Source organism: Neltuma alba, unplaced genomic scaffold (genome assembly GCF_004799145.2).
Source record: "Neltuma alba isolate B1F8T4 unplaced genomic scaffold, ASM479914v2 tig00002094_pilon, whole genome shotgun sequence".
NCBI lineage: Eukaryota > Viridiplantae > Streptophyta > Magnoliopsida > Fabales > Fabaceae > Neltuma > Neltuma alba.
The window spans coordinates 1-16,376 of record NW_021632735.1 but is presented as its reverse complement, the minus strand read 5'-3'; the positions used below and the strand labels follow the sequence as shown (position 1 = coordinate 16,376).

Genomic DNA, 16,376 nt, shown 5'->3' with positions numbered 1-16,376 from the left:
TAATGATGACACACACACACACACACATGATGAGGCTCCGTGATTAATTAGTAACCATAGTTTATAAACAAGACGTAAGGGGTATCAATAATTAATGCGGGAGTGAAGTTTAATTTAAAGGTCTAATTAAGAGTGAAATCAAGAAAGAATTAAGAGAAAAGATGGTGGGTTTCGCATTTGGAATCCAATAAAGAGAGGGAGTGGGTGGAATCCCACAATGTAAATAACAGGGCAAGCACTACCAACAGATGTTACACAACACAAAAAGATGCCTTACTCATTATGTATAGGTGCGAGGTAGGCATAAAGAAACCACCCCTCGTCTCTCATTTTTTTTCCCTTTCATGCTTACTGTGTACCACGCTTGCATCTGACCTACCCCTTTATTTATTTCTTTTCATATAGAAACAGATATCACCTCCCGTTTAATAATTTAGAACCCCCAAAAAAGATCTTTTTCAATGATACCTTTTATTTTTATGATTATCATTTCATGAATGACATTATCGTTTAATTTATGTTTAACATTGAAGATGTACAGTGTTGTTGTTGAATATTACTCCCTCTCGTCATTATTACAAGCTCCCTCCAACATGTTTTATAATATAACATGCTTTGTTCAAAGTATTAATTTTGTCTACCTAATATCCCTAACTAATTAATTACAAAACTTCTCAATTGATTAACCAACTCTTCTAACTAATGACTTTTACTGAGAGTAATTTTAATATTTTGAAAAAATTAATTGTAACCAACTTCATTGATTTATGTAAAATTGCTATGAGATGGCTATAATAAGGATCAGAGGGAGGATAGTTATGGGGATGGGATACCGGAACCGGATGCATGGCATACAGTGGGTGAGTAGTCTAGTCAGGCTCTAGGGCTCTAGCACTTGGTATTATATTGTGGAAGGGACAGAGCATGCATCGTGAAGAGAACAATTAGCAGGTGCTGACATGACAACAATTAATATATTATATAATGCGACGACAATTCTTCACATTTTGCTATTTCATGGAAACATCTATTTATGTGAATATGAATGCGATCCATGGCGCATGGAAAGCAAAGCAATTAATCGATGAATTACGTGTTGATGTAACAACGACAGTACTATTCCTGGAAGGGAACATGCAAAGCAATTCTTATTTACTAAGTGGAGGAAATGATGAGAGTACAAATTGGAAGGGGCTGCGAGTGAAAAAGGCAGATCAAAATGTCCAATTAATGGATGAATTACGTGTTGATGAGAAGGCGTTGAAAAGTGAGTTTCAAGTAAAAAGTTGAAGAAACTCGCAGCCGCGCACCCATTCATTCATTGCCTTTGTCGGCGTCTCCTTTTTATTTTGTTCCCCACTCCTTCTTTCTAAATTCTCCCTAAACTCACCCAACATCCAATCTCACAGTTCATTTAACTTTAACTTTTTTTTTATGTTCTCTAAAATTAATATTATACTATCAATATTTTTTCAAAAAGCTGTTCGGTTTGGTCAAACCCAGCTTCAATTTTCAGGCTCTGATATATGCTTCCAGTTGGGTTATATGTTTTCATGAGGGTTTGGTTGTAAACCTGGTTAAGTATTAATTAGTGTAGTTTTGACTATCTTGAGCGGTATGAATAAAATAACTCACATTATGGTAGATATGATTATGGGGTTAATGAGGCACTCAGGATTATTCTTTAGTCAATCACTTCATGATAATTGATCTCACACTATCTCTAATTGCTTTTAATAAAATTATATGCTAGTGTAGGAATCAAATTTAGTTCTTAATTAGCATCTCTGCCTCAACGTCATCAAAGAAGCGTCCTAGTTTAACTTAACTCACAATCTTTCACCAAATTAGTTGGTTCGCCTCACCTGGCATAAACTTAACGTGAGTTTATACTTTGAGGGGTCTTTTGGCATATTTACATTATTCTTATCTCTATTCATTGTCGCAAATTTCACAACCTTGATGTATTCTTTGCATATATACTTTGCTCTAATCTTCTTAATTATATCTAATTTGACTAGCGAATCTAATTATCTTCTTCTGATAGATGACCGATCAACCAGTCTAATTATAAAATTTCCATGCCCCAAAGGGGGAATATATATCTTTTGAAATAGACACCTGCCCGTGGGTTGAGGCAGTTGTAGCTTGTAATTTAAAAGGCATAAAAGAATCTTTTGATTATTCAAAAAGAATCGAATATAATTTGATGACTTTCATATGAAAAGACTCGAAATTCGTAGTTATGCGTCGATTCTTAGCTTATTGAAGTAAAGGATTAACAAGCAGGATGAGACTCAAAAATATTCTGATATGAAAGAAAGAATGTATACAACAATGAAAACAAATATGAAGTACGAATAATATCCTGATGTGAAAGATGACAACATTCTATGTATCAAGCTTCGTTATTTAATTCCAGAACACACGCGTCTGTTTCTTTTTTGATAATTTTTTAAAACATTAGCCAATGCGCATTATATATATATATATATATATATATAGACACACACACACACACACACGTAGATTGGTAAAAATTTATGGTTCACAAAAGAGACGGTAAAACCTGGAAACATACCCACACACACGAGACTTTATTTAATTAAATTTAAAACGTGAAGTTGTTCATTTATGCGTTTCGAACAGTTTAAACCTTTGAGAATTATGAATATCTATGATCTGATTGCTGGCCTGAATATATAATTAAGAATCATTACACGTGATCGCGAGATTTCATGTGGTGAGTGATGGTCAGAATAAACTATAACATAAACTAATAGCACTTAGTGGGGAACACATCAGGATTAATCGATATTAACTGATCTCCGACTAAAAAGTAACCAAATGGGAAAACCACTTCAAGTGAAATGTTTGGAATGAATTAGGGATGCTTCGAGGGTGCTGATTCATTTATCCTTTTCAAGTTGGGCTCCATTATATTATATTATTTCTTTGTACCAGTAGAGGATACTCGAATATAATATCATCATGAAGTTGGAGTAATTACTTACAAAACGAAATTTTTGGGTTCTATATATATATATATATATCCTTCTTTATGCATTTTAGAGTACTTTGCCGAAGTTGCGCTGGTTTGCTACTAAGATGATTGTCTGAGTATCAAATTTGTTTTGGTTTACAAAAAAGACTCTTATTAATATAAGAACCTTGATAATGGATAATTTTAAATACCTCTGTAAATATTCTTAGCCTGACTCTAAGGGATAGTATTCGAAATACAACTGACATAAACTTTGAAATACCACGAGATGAGTATAAGGGCGTATTTCTGTTGGAGTTGGGGGACGGAATATGTTCTAGGGCGTGGCCTCACATGGCAACAAATGTCAAGTAGCTTATAAGCATAAATGAGAGAATATGATTAAAGGGAGGTAGAGGCCGGGGATGATAATGGCGAAAGCCGTCAGCATCGAATGCGGTGGTTGGAGTGCTATCAAAGAGAATATATATATATATATATATATATATATAGACACAAGTACATGGCTGTCTATTCATATACTTTTAAATGAAATATTCCGAACATGGTGCTTTAACTCATAATGCGCCCTACCTTGTATCATATTACCTAAATCTCCTTTCCCGTCTTCTTCTCTATCTGTTTGTCTTTTCCAGATTACATGTACTTATACGCACGTAACTGTTGGGATTTGGATTGTGGCCATACTTAGTATATTTATTGTCTTTTTTTATTAGTCCGGCGGATAGATAAAAGCCCAGACCAGGCATGCATGGACCAGGCTAGGCCTGGCTCTCGCTAATTAAAACTAAAGCGTCCTGCGTTTGATGGCGGAAGACGGATTAATAGCGAATAAGGCAACATTATGCACAGTAGCTACATCATCCAAAAAGAAGTTAGAAGAGCTTGGGCAAGAATCTACACCGTCCATTGTAGGCTATTTTGGAGGAGGGTGTGTCATGGAATGAAGGAATCAACCAAGAATATTAATTCTGGGATAGGAGCGGGCCACGAGCAAGATAGGATTAATTGGATTTATATTCTATTATAATGGGATAACACCGTCGGATTCAGCCTCAGCGGGACTCACCATTATTCACGGTGGGCTCGCGTTTTGTCTCTGTCATGCCCACCCGCGCTTAAGCTTGTACTAATAATACATTAGCTAGGTTCTCATTGTATGTTTTTAACACTTGTACTCGGCGGACCCTCCTCCTTGTTTGGTTGTTGAATGACCCTGCTATATCCTCGACTTTCAGGGTAATCAGTTATTACCATGTGTCCTTCTCAATTATTTAGCATCAGTATGGTCCGATCCCTCTTGTTTGGCACTTTTACGTTGTACTTATGACTCTTGTTGTATATTGTGATTTCCCCTCTGTTTTTCTTTTTCTTTTTTTTTGGGGGGGGGTTTTGGTTAAAAGGAAAAGAAGAGAAAGGTGTATGCATGCGGGTGAATTTGATCAGGTGGCAAATAGGCGGCGGAAACAGTAACTGAGGTTGAGGGTACAAGGGGGCGTCATGGGCCACAACAAAGCCATGCTTGAAAACCATGAGCCGAGGTGAGGCTCACAAAATTAAAATGATAAAAAAGAAGGGGACAAAAATGAAGTCCATTTATTTTGGACTAAACTGGGCCTCACTTGCAGGACTGCCTTTCCTGGGTATTATTGGATACCGTTAAATCCAGGCCGTTGTTTTGATCACAAATGAGGACCGATTCCTGAGGTTTATGATCATCAACAACAATGGTGGGGGCCATTGTTACAGGAAGCTGCCGCGTGTCTTTCTCAGGGGAGGGCGGCATGAGATGCTTGTATTCTCTGTGTTTGCCCCACGCCACCAGGTAGAGCCCCACCGACACCACCACTCCTCCGATGATACTGCCAAGGTGGAGTTGCTCCGACAGCAGGAAGCTGGCCAGGATGGTCACTATGATCATCCGCACCGGATTGAAAGCCGTCACGAACACTGGCCCCATTGTCTTCATCACTACCCCTTGCACGTAGTACTGTATCCCCGACGCCACTATTCCCTACATATATAAATATATATTTTCAATTCAACCCATATTAATTAATAGTTATTATTGAGGCCAATCAGGAACCGGATTATAGTTAAATAGAATGAAGATACTGACGGCGTAGGCAGGAGCAAAGAAAGTAGAATCCCAGGCGAGAGACCAAGCATGAGGACGGTGTCGTTCCATGTAGGCTGCCACTCCCGCGCTCTGAAATGACCCCACCAAAGCATATCAACGTCGCCAGCGACATCTCCGCCTGGTACTTCCTCAGCGTCACGGCCTGAAAATCATATGCATCCTCACTAACCATTCATAAAATTAATATTGGACCCGCTAATTGATATTGAAGAGGAGGGTCGAGTTTGTTGGTTACTTGCAAAATGTAAAATCCAGAGAAGGCGATACAGGCAAGGAGGATGACGCAAGAGCCCAACAGCCAGTGGGAGCCGCCGGCAGGGTCGTCGTTGGCATTGTTAGGGTGACCGGCGGCGCCGCTGCTTGATGATCCTCTCACAACATCCACCAGGGGTCCTTTGTATAGTGCCATTATTAAGGCTCCTCCCAGCGTCACCACCGTCCCGATCACCTTCGCTTGGCATCGAATCTCCTTCATCTTCATCCTCTCCATTCTGCAGCGCCCATCATTCTTATTCGTTACTAGAACTCCACCAAAATTAAACAAACCATCCTAACTTTTCATTACTATCAGTATTATCATATGTTAATGCTTATAATTTTGGAATTGGTCTATACATGCATTTAATTTCATGTGTGTTATTTCTTATCTTTCTTGGATGGCGATTGTTGTCTAATGACTTTGACCATGGCGGTCGACCACCGAATATATCATGGCCGCAGCATTACATGAATTAATAATATGAATGAGATGAGGGTTCATTCAATATTAAATAATAAATAATTGGAAGCTGAAGCTAGGCCATTAATTCCTTGCGAGTTTAGAAGATTATAAGGCGGCAAAGATAAAAAAGCGACCAACATGCACAAGTGTATGTGTACGTGAGGAGTGGCGTGAAGAAGATCAATTATTATTTAGTGAATAAAACTATCACTTCCTGGTGCTTAACAAATGTTGGAAAGCCAGCGACTTAGGCAGACCTAAACTACTGTTCTTCCCTGTCTGCAGTCTTCCATGGTTTTTCATTTCCACCAGCCATATATATGATAGGATAAGGAGATAATGGATACCATCACCAATATATATATATATATAGTCGGCAACACAAGCACTTATTACCTAAAAATGATGGCCAACACAAAGGTAATGGAGGGCACAGTGTTCATCAGAGCCACCACAAATGATGCAGACGTTAATTTCATGCCCAGCAGAGTGAAGCACTGATCTAGTATCATCCTGTCGGCCGCCAACATCACATAAACATGTAATTAATAACTACTCTTAAAACTTTCACTTGGTTTTATAGGTAAGTTGGCAAAAAAACAAAGAGGCGAAAATATGTAAGCAGGAAGAGGATGGTTATTATTACTCCAGAAAAGCCAGGGCCATAATCTCGGAAAAAATCCGAAACGTCATTTTGGGCCTCACTTTCCTGCAGAAAGGATATAGTAACAGTAATTAACGATGAGAGTGCATGGGTATAATGTAAGTACGGAGGGAAGGGAGAAGGAAGAGAATGAAGAGGAGGACCTTTCGAGAACAAGAGCAAAGGGGCCGAGAGAGATGGCAGCAATGGCGTTACGATAGACGATGAAGACGTAACGGCTCATGCCCTTATTCAGAGCGTCCATGCAGAGAATGTACATGCCCGCCGACCCGAATTGCAACCCGATCATTAGCAGGTACGGCTTTGCACCTCGCAGCCACGCCCCAAATTTCATCACCACCGCCTCACTCATTTTGACTTCTCACTGATTGTGACCACTTAATTTCTTGATGATGATCTGCTCCTCCATGCACGCCCTGCCCTTCTTATTTATAACCAAACCTCATCATCTATATGCTCACTATTTTATTTATTTATTTATTTATTTTCATTCACATCATGGAAACCCACTATATCACTATCCACTATCAGAAGTTGCATCAGCGTACGCACCGTACTTCGGAACTAGTTCTGATGCTCATACAGTGATCAGCGCAAACATTTTTTAAATATTTTAATCATTTAGATTTAAAATTTTTAATTAATAATTTTCAAATAAAAATTATTTTAAAAAAAACTCACAATTCAAATGTAAGCTTTATTATAAGTTGTGTACAAATTATTAAAAATATAAAAATAAAATTATATCAGATCTGAGCCATCTGATTTTAATTTTAATCTAGAAGGTTCACATGTTTGATGCTCATTGTTTAAGTGATAAGCACCCCAACTGCTCTCTACTGATATCACATCTGGACCTTTGCCTTTTGATGTCCATGCCTAGCCTTTTTCCTCCTTCAATATTATTATATTCCCCTTAGTCACTCAGTGGATGCCAAAATTAATGCACCCAGACGGCCTAACTCATTTTTATTTTGTCTTGTACTTGATTGTTACGGCCTCTTCCAGATAATTAGTAACTTATATATATTGATATATAGGGTTTGATTCATTATTTTCAACTACATAATAAAAGGACTACTGAGCAATTAGTTATACAAATGTTACCCGATAATAATGAAATGAAATATGGATCTTAAAAAAACACTCTTGAGGGTGTAGTAGAAGAAATCGAACGATAGGAATAATAACAATAAATCTCGTTCACTTGTGTGGGATTCATCATATGCACCAAGGGAAAATACAACATTATATTAATTTTCATATCTCTTTTTGCTGCAGCATGAGGAAGTAATCTAGAAAAATGAAACCCCAGGGGAAAAAAAGCGTCACTATAATTAAGTTAACTGATTAATAATTCATGATGCGAAGATTAATAAGTACGGTGCCCACAGATCACTGGTGTCGTGTTCATGGACAATGTTTTGCCAAAGAAAGGTACGCAAATGACGTGGACTACCCTACGGGTCAACCTTGAAGGCTGCTTCAACCTAATTCTGCACCCATATAAGCTGTGTCATGTTTCCACTTGTTTTCCTTAAATGATAACAAAGGAGGCGACCTAGCGACGAGGAAAGCGGTAGTGTCGTCGCACATTTCACCATTAAACATACAAATTTATTAAAAAAAATAATTTAAACGGTTTAATTTAAACCAAAAACTAGATCCTCTCTTTTTCATCCCTCTTTCCTTGTATAAACTTGTGTAATTGTCAATCACGAGAGCTCAAATATTATTCAGTAAGTCAAGAGAATTCTCGAACACCACAAGCATATATGCAGAGCACAGGAGAAGTTTTATATAAGCCAAAAGGATAAATATTTATGAATGTTTTTTAACAAAAGCACAGATTATGGATTGGCTGATAATAGCAATGCCAACTAGTCAATAAATAATACCATCGCGTTGTTCAAAATATATAGGACTCTAAAATATAAATATGTAGGGGTCATCTTCTTCGATCCTCTTTATTTTCGCACCCTGCATTACTTCTTTAATTAATGGTGCATGCCCTTGAGCCTGATTCACCCGTGTGTATGCATGTATGTGTCATACGCTGAATTCGTGTTCAAGGATCATGAGCTTTCATTTTCAAGTTTGTTAACATTCCCTTAATTAACAACGGGCTAGCTGATGAAATCAATATATCACATATATATGTGTAGTATAAGACTTTATAAGAATCCATACTATATTTTTAATACTAGGATGATGAAGTCAATAGGTACGAGTTATCTATCAAAATATTCAGTGACGTTCCTGTACTTGCCTACCAATCTAAAAGTACGGACGCGGTATTATTTCTATATAGCATAACGTATAAGAGCTTTTCTGTTTTTTTTTTTCCCGAGTAAAATAAAAGCTTTTCTTTTGAGTTGCCAAAAAGAACTTTCTTTTGTTTTTCTTTTTGGAAAACACTAGAAATCAATGTGCCGTTACTAATACTACCTCCGATCTTTAATATAAGAGTTAGTTGACTAATTTGAGTAGATTAAGAAAGTTAGTTATATTAATTATTTGTAATAAATAAATATTATCTTTCCTAAAATATCCTTACTAACCAAGTATATTGGCTAGAACTATCATTATAAAAAGGACTATATTAGACAAAAATAGATAAAAATAAAAGATAAAGTGTATTGGAGTCTTATATTTAGGACTAAAATAAAATTCAAACAAGCTCTTATATTAAGGACCGGAGGTAGTAATAAACTTTATTGAGATGCTTTCAAGGCCCAATCATGCACATTTGTGTTTTGGGGAATAACAAGTTAATTACCATATAATACACAATTCTTGTACACCAGACAATATATATTAGGTGACGGGGATAAGATTGTCATTTAAATATTCAGCCAATCTAATTATGATCGAATTAAATATTAAATATTTAAGTAAGTACCATCCATTTGTCAAAATAAGAATGGCTATGTATAAAATTTCGAGATGATGAATATGGAAATTAGACATTGTTATACATACATACTTGTATGTCTCTAGATGTGCATGACTTTGGGAAAGATCGATATAAATATTAATTGGAAAAACACGCACAACCACAAAGACATACAAACACATGTATATGAATGTTCGCTTTTAAACAATGGGCATGCATATACAGGTATATGTGGGGATATATCTACATAAATTATAGCATCTCCCTCTTGTTAGCTCGCATAAACAGTGAGTGTGTGTATGACTAAGTTGCTTCGCAATCAGAAAGCAATATGGATTACAGATCAAGGAAAATTCCCCCTTGTTATAAGGTGAATAGGGACAGCGCAACATGGATAATAACGGAGATTCTCCGAGAACACTAAAAAACTGTTTATTCATTAATGGATGACGCTATCTAATTGTTAGTGCTTTCTCTATCATTAAACATTATAGCCCAAGTGAAAAGGATGGCTGCTTGTTTAATTTAAATGCTTTAATTTGTTTTTAGTTTCTGCTTTAGTGTACTATTTCCGGTTCTTAGTATAAGAGCAAGCTGACTAATTTGAGTAGATTAAGAAAGTTTATTAAGTTAGTTATTTATAACAAATAAGTGTTATCTTTTCTAAAATGTCATTGCTAATCATGTATATTAGCTAGAACTACTATTTAATAGAATTTTTAACATGTATAACTACTGTGAGGATTATATGCTTTGAAAATAAATAAATAAATATGAGAAATAAAGTGAATTACAATCTTATATTTAGGATCAGAATTGAATGTGAAACTAGTTTTTAAAAAGAAACCAGTATACCAAGATTCGGAGGTTCGGTGGCCATATCATATTTCGCACAATCCACTTCCAAACTTGAAGTAAAAACATTATTAGATACATATATAGATCTTATTATAAAAATTTTAAATTTGTACAATCACTGGAAATGAAATGACGTACAAATTTAAAGGCCGGTGCCTGAAATTTCATTGCAGTTTGATTTTGGAACGGCTAAAGCAAATGATCAGTCATGCGGTGATTTTTCATTTTTGAATAAAATACATGTTTAATTTGGACTGAGAAAATTGAAGTAAAAAGGGGGGGGGGAGTTTCGATTTTTTTTTTTTCAGTTTTTATCCGTATCAAGTCTTCTCAATCCAAAATGTCCCCCCCCCCCCAAAAAAAAAATAACGAAGGTATATATAATAAATATTATCACGATAGAGGTGATTGGGTATTTGCGTGTGAAGCGTGAACATGATATCTTATCAAGCAAATCATTTCAGATATGAAAGTAACATGTATTTTAATACACATATGTAGCGTTAATATTCGGCAACATAATCGGATCACGCCATATCCTTTTTCCTACCAGAGCAAAACTTGGGCGAGTTAAAACTCACTTACACGTCTTGTCACTTGAACAGGGGTTATTGAGATCTCTATCATTTTCTTATCCAATCTACTGATCCATGACCTAATTGACCAGACACTTCGACGAATAGCAAAATCAAAACTTTCAAGCACATATTAGCTTCCTTGCTATCCATAACGTTAGATATATGCTTTTTCTATTTTCTAATTCGTGTTATATAGAGTGGAAAATTTACTTTTCTCAGTTACACTGCATTCGATATTCTTAACGAGCGGCGCAGAATATTATGGTATATTTTATTCAATTCATTTATTGTCTTGTTTTAAATTATGGTTGGATTAGGTGATGATTCCCAGCTAAACCCAATACTGAAAAGGAATTTGGACAAAGACCCAGCACCTTTATGACATCCTTTCGTTGCGTGTTCAGCATTTTCACTTTTATATAATATAATTGATTGACTGATAGATTTATTCGCAGCATTATGCAAATAATCGTGGAAAAATTGGGAAAAAGTTGTCCATTAAAAATTTTATTGACGAGAAATGATCTTATTAATTTTACACATAAAAAATACTGTTATTCTTTAAGTTGTGTACTCATGTCGATACTCTGATTTAAGTCATTTTTATCAATAAAATTTTTAATGGAGGGTTTTTCCTAATTTCCCAATAACTATTATGTTGATGATTACATTGGATGACATTAGGCACTAAACTATAGAGATGGATACTAGTGGACACAGATGCGACAAAGGCGGGAAGACACAGCTTTTGGGGAGAAAACGGGGAATATCATTAAGGAGTGACGTGATCAACCAGCGAGCTCGGGAGGAACGTATGGTCGATTAGGATAATGGTTTCATTTGAAGTTTGCCTATGAAAGTGGGAAGTGATCGGTCCTATTTGGTGCTTATCAGGTGATCAACACTCAATGCTCATCATGTGATGAACAATTTGAACCGTCCAAATTAGATCTGGACGGTTCAGATTTAATATTATTAACTAATTATTTTAAAATAAAAAATTATATTTTTAAAGAATAATAGCTAAGATATTATTTTTATTTTTTATTCTATACCTATTAAAATAATTATTTTAAAAAAAATTAAAATAAAATAAATCTGAACTGTCCAGATATGACGAGCATTAACACCCAATGTAAATCTGGAAGGGATCAATCAAGAGAACCTCTCTCTCCCTCTTTCTATGTTGAATGGAAGAAAACAATGAGAAAAATAGATAGAGGAATATTCTGAGGTTCGACAGATAGAGAATATTCTGAAAGTAAAAAAGTAACAATATATAAAATATATATAATATATATATAGCTAGAAGCGAAGGAAATTTTAATCAAGCATTAATTAAGTTTAATACTCCTTCCGTCTTTTAATATAAGATCCGATTTTTTGAATGGATTTGTCTCTTTTTATAAGATTTTTTTTTAATTTGTCTGAGCATTTAATGCAGTGTTACTTATTTTATCCTTAATTTAATGTATTTAATACATTCTCTTTTTTCATTATCTTATTATTACTTTCTCATATTTATCTATTTATATATAGGGGTATATTTAAAAAACAAACTATATTTGCTACATATTAATTACTTTTAACTAATTTTAACTGTTTTTTTAAAACCGCGTAATTTAGTTAAAATGATTTTATAACAAGAGACAGAGTAGTACTTGGCAAGAAAAAAATTGATTCACTCGCCGATTAGCTCCCACTGCATGCTCTATCATGCTGTGTCCTTTGATTTTCTCTTTCGGAAAGAATTGATAGTAATTTTTTTTGTTGAAAAAGTTATTGTAAGTTAATTCCTAATACTAGTTTTGACATTTTGAAAAATTACAATGTTTTGATATTTTTTAATATCATGATTTTTTTCATAAATTTGAGAACTTAGACTTAATTTAATTAATTATTTTCTCTACTCTTGACTAGTTAAAGTGATGCTCTGGGGGGAAATAGGTGGAGGGAATTCAGTTTGGGTGCTTATTACCACCAAATCAATGCTCTCTTTAGATTAAATTGGATGGTCTAGATTTAATTTGATTTTATCTTTATATTTTTAATAATTTATCATTTTAATGTGTGCAGAATTTAGAATAAAAACGATCATTTAAGCATCGATTTTTAAAAAAAATCATTTTAAAATCATCAATTAAAACTTTTAAATATATCCCATTGATATTGTAATTGAATGACAGATCTCACAGCAACCAATTAATTAACACCAAGGTGCTTATTACCATGATCACCAAAACATAGTTATCGGCACAGGGAGGCGAGGAAGAAAGCATGAATAGTTAAAGTGATGTGTAGATCAAATATGCATCGGAACAAAGGTGTCTTACACGAAGGACGCGCCACTACATTGTGTTTTGGTTCAGTGCATGCAGATAGGAAGAACACGTACGGCCAAGTAATTAGGTAAGGTGACAAGTCTGCATATTTAGAGGGGGAGGGGAATATAAGTAGATATGATGATTGGTTAATAATAATAATAATAATAATAATAATAATAATGGTGGGAATGTGTATGAGGTGGTGGATGATGTTGTGAGCGCATTTTCCATTCAATTTGGAAAAAGGGATTGGTGAGATAATTAATGGGCACTCATTTGCGTTCCTTGTTTGGTGCTGGTGATGACGGAGGAGTACAGTAAGGCCTCAATAGTCTTGCTTTGTTTTTAAACCATTTATGACTCGGCTCACCCTCACCTCCCAAGCACCACCCTATATCATCGTCGTCGTCGTCGTTATATGTTGCGAGAGGGTGGCAATGCATACATGCTGAAGTTGCCGGGTTGAATGATGACAAGATGTGTGCGGAACAGGTGGACTTTTATATGGAGAGGACCTTCGTATGATTCCAATCACGAACCTTGCCTTCTATATGTTTGCGCCTTCTTACCCCACCATCCATTTTTAACATTATTGCAACAATTGGTATTTATCACAGAATTAGCTCAGCCACGACACGAGTTTGAAGGTGACACCGCCGCCACCCGCATTATAACAATTCATTGTGTCTCTCTATATATATATAACGTTAGTTTAGTTATTGGTAAGGATGTGACTGGAATCTTACAAAAACATGAGTTCTAATGTAATCTTTTTTAAATTTTCAATTAATGTCAGGATATAGATGGTGAATAATTGATAAATAACTATAAGAACTCTATATTATTGGAACCTAGTATTAAAGATAACTCACCAAAACTTTTTGGTTTTTTTTTTTTGGAGGGGGGGGGAGTGGAGCCATTTTGTGTAATTCATCCCATCCCCAGGATAATAAAAGAAAAGGTACAATTCCTAGCCTCAACACACACGAACACACATATTCATGTTATGGGCTTTTTTTTCGGCCTCACGTATTATAGGCTTTTACTTGTTTGCCTCCATTTCTATTTCATTAAGTTGTTGTTGTAATATATGAGATTTTAATTATTTTTTAATCTATTTAAACATTGTTTTATACGTATTAATTAGCTATGAAGCCTATTCAAATCAAGGATGGAGCTTGAGAAATTATTTTTTTATCTTAACCAAGAGACATTATTATTAATATGTTCTACTTATATATATGTATATATTATATGTGTATGTATGTGGTGTGTGTGTATCTTATACTCAAAATATCTAATATGAAACTAGCAGTTTTAAAATACTTCCACTCAGTTTGCTAGTCATAAAATCAACATATTATTTTGATTAATATTTTTTTTAAAAAAAATTAAACTGAAGGTTACATCTATACTTGTCGTCATTGAATACGAGTTACATACTTTTGTCCAAAACACGTATAAAAATTGTGATGTGTAATTTTTTTTTTTAACGTACATTGTATTGGTAAAGTCACGACAGGTCGACAGCAGTGGTGGTGGGTGGTGAATATGATTGTGGATCATTTGGAACAGCTTATAAGTAGTTTATAAACTGTTTTTAATAGTGATTTATAGAATACGAGGCAAGTATGTGAGAGGAAATTTATCTCGACTTATGTGAAACGTGCTTATAGGATATTTTCACCGCTCTCCCAAATGGGACCTGTGAATTTGTGGCCAATAAAGTCAGGATGTTACATTGGGCGAGGAATAGAGAAATGCAAGAGCCATTATAATCGAAGAAGAAAGACAGAGAAAGTAATGTTTCGCTGTGATTTTCCTGCACAGTGCGAAAACTGAAAGAGTAATTTTGAAATATCATCATCGATCAGACACACAAACACAACGAACACAAAACGACTCTATGGAAGCATGACAGAGACAAAGAACAAGACGATTGTTAAGTGTACTAGTTGGGGTGTGTTAGATGGACTGGCCAGCTAGTCGGGCTAATTGTATTCCCAGGTAAGCCTTGCAATCGTATGTATCCCTGAAGTTTGGGTTCAAGCTGCTTTTGATCTTATCCTCTTAATTTTGAAGCTTCTATGACATCAGCTATTCTCTCAGGGGCTGGTTGCCCTTCTCCCATGTGATGGTTCAAGGTGCTTTGTGGTACATGCGTGCACTGTGCTTCTCTAGCCCCCTATTTCATTAAAACTATCTGATGATGATTATATTGAAACTTCAATTGGCAAATAAGTCAAATAAACATGCCCACTTTCTGCTTTGTGATAGACTCAGATTATTAAAGTAAGCATGCTTACTGCAGCGGCGACTTAATTAAAAGAACTCGCAACTCTTTATAATTTAATACTCTTCCGATCCTTAATATAAGACTTATTTAACTAATTGATTAAATTAAGAAAGTTAGGTAAGTTAATTAATTATAAGAAATATCACATATTTTTCTAAAAACACCATAATCATCTTCCTCAATATCTTCTCTTCCTTTCTGTTGATTATGGTTAAAAAGAGTATCCATAGAGGTAATTAAGAAAAAATTGATAAATATGATAAGTAAGTCTATACTACTTCCGGTCCTAATTATAAGAGTTAGTTGACTAATTTAAGGAGATTAAGAAAAAAAGTTGAGCTAGTTATGTGTCATAAATAGGTGTTGTCTTTTCTAAAATATCATTACTAATCAAGTATATTGGTTAGAACTACCATTATTAGAAGGATCATCTTAAAAAATACATAAATATTAGAGACAAAGTGAATTGGGAATCTTATTTAGAATCAAAATAAAAATCAAACGAAATCCTATATTAAAAATCAAAGGTAGTATTTATAATAAAAATCAATTCAATAATTAAGTCATATATTAAGAACGGGAGAAGCTATAACTAAGGTAAAAGTCCAAGGCAAATTTGAACAAGTACGTTCGTGGACATAAGCGGAAGTAACACGGTGCTCTGTTTTGCCGACGTAATTTTAAAAGAATATAATGCGCCACCACGTATTTCATTCTAACAAATTGTTCAATTTGCAACCAGATTGGGCTTGCACTCTATATTGGAATCGTATTTCGCCACGTGTTATAGTTCCACCAGAACGGAGCGTAGATGTGGTTATCACTCTATTGGAAATCGTCAAAATTCTAAGTTTAACATTAATTTATACATTCCTGGTAAAAAAAAAACATTAAT

General features: G+C 34.9%; 1 pseudogene; it reads right to left on the bottom strand.

Annotated features, from left to right (window-relative positions):
* Positions 1-4,460: 4,460 nt before the first annotated feature.
* LOC114716962 (WAT1-related protein At4g08290-like) lies at positions 4,461-6,881 on the bottom strand (annotated as a pseudogene).
* Between the last annotated feature and the right edge of the window lie 9,495 nt (positions 6,882-16,376).